This window comes from Terrapene carolina, unplaced genomic scaffold, assembly GCF_002925995.2.
Source record: "Terrapene carolina triunguis isolate 2854851 unplaced genomic scaffold, T_m_triunguis-2.0 Scaffold130, whole genome shotgun sequence".
In the NCBI taxonomy this organism is placed as follows: Eukaryota; Metazoa; Chordata; order Testudines; family Emydidae; genus Terrapene; species Terrapene triunguis.
Window position 1 is genome coordinate 7,933,703 of NW_020664481.1, and position 1,944 is coordinate 7,935,646.

Genomic DNA, 1,944 nt, shown 5'->3' on the forward strand with positions numbered 1-1,944 from the left:
GAACCCCGTCAAGAAGGCAATTTTGAACATGGTTTGACTGTCACATCACAATCCATCTCCTCTGGGAACCAGTGATGATCGATTTGGAGGCTTGTAGGGACTGTGTAGCGGCGTCCTCTGAAACCTGTCTTATGAAAGCTTTAGATGTTTCCTACACCGGTAGAATATTTATACTCTGTGGCCCAGACTTTCAGAACAGTGTGCAAGCAATTATGCAAGCACCAATAGACGTGCACTTCCACCTGTAAGTTGTAAATGCGCACACAATCATAGTGAATGCGTATGAAACTTTGAACATCGGGGCCATCGTTTTTGTTAATCTGAGCTCTCCAGCAGTGGTAAATTTCAAAGAACAAATCTCAGACTTAATGCATGAACTAAACCAACGCAGAAGCCGAATCAGCGGCTCTGAACAGAGCGTTGGAATCCCTTGGGTAAGAACTCCCATTCAGGACAACTTCCTATGGAGGTTAGCTTTAAGGCTTAACAGCCGAGCTAGTCAGAAAATGTCCAGTGCAGTGAAATGTCACTGCAAAACAGGGAGACAACTTTTGTAAAACGATTATTGTTTTGGTTTGGTTTTTTCCAAGCAGCTCTAATTGGGCGTCTCTGTTAATAATGCAGAGAGCTCCTGAGGGACTGGCAGGCACAGACAGGAAGGAAAAGGAGTCGTTCGGAGTCATCACGCCACTTTTTAATCTCCTCTCCTTTGTTGGAAAAGTTGGTTTTGTTTAATTGGCCCTAATAAACCCTAGTCACAGGGGACCCTTCCCCAGGCATATTCTGCTGTGATAAATCACCCAGTACATGTGCCACAGCAGCAGTGGTGGAGAGAAGACCATTCCACAGCCTCCATGGGACCAGGAAATGTACTGGGGTCAGGAAGTGTTCCCTGTGATTAGGAATAGCACACAAAAGACCAGATTTCATGGTTCATGGAGGCGATCGGGGGAGAAATGGGACATACTTCAGCCCAAATAACACTGAACCCAAGCCTTTAGGTTTGCAAAAGTAACTCTGTTCCTCTATCTGCCTCCCATCCACCCCTGCAAATCTGTCTTCCCTTCTCTGCTGAGATTTATCTTGGAGTCTTCACAGGCGTGGCTATTTATGCTGGGCTGTTACCAAATGCCACAAGTTCCAGGCCTTTCGCTAGGTTAGGGGAGAGCAATGTGTTCTGGGGCCTGCCGCCCAGCCAGGGACCTGAAGTCATGCGATTTGAAAATGTCAAATCAGAGTCTGTTGGAGCTAGCACCGGCCGTGAGATTCCCACTGCTTGCTGGAGGTGAGACTGAGAAGGGGGTGTTTGATAGGGGGTCAGACCTCCTGTAAAATATGTTAGGGTGTTTACAGGTTACTGGCCAGTTCCCAGAAACCAACAGGGTCCATGAGGCATCCTGGGGCAGTGGATCTGTTGGTTCCCCGGGAGCAGAACTCCTGAAGGGTGGGTGGGTGAGTGGGCAGGAAGGAGTTCCTCCCTTGCCAGCTTTTCAAGGAAAAGAGCTGAGGTTTTAGGACGACTCATTTACGCTGGGCAGGGGCCTTAGTAGACATCAATGTAGGTACAATGTAAAGGAGGCGTGGCTGGACTTGGTAACAAGCAGAACGCAGGGCCTCGCCTGAGAGGCTCCTAGGAGCTTGAGGAGGAAGGTCGGTGATTTATGGGGAGCGTTCTGGCTACGATGTGTATTTTCATTTGTTTGGAGAGTGGGAATATGGTCTGTGTCTTGGATCTATGAGACTCTTCCGGATGTGAATCACTAGAGAACACGAATAGTGTAAATACACATCCTTGGGAATGGGTTTTTCTCTGACCCCCGATCTCTTGCCAGTTGGCTACTCAGCTGTGCTGACCCCATCCCTAGCTGTCCCTCAGAGCTGGCAGATTGGGAGCGAGGGGCGCTGGGGTCTCTTAGAGATCAAGAGAGAATTTGAAGGTGCGGT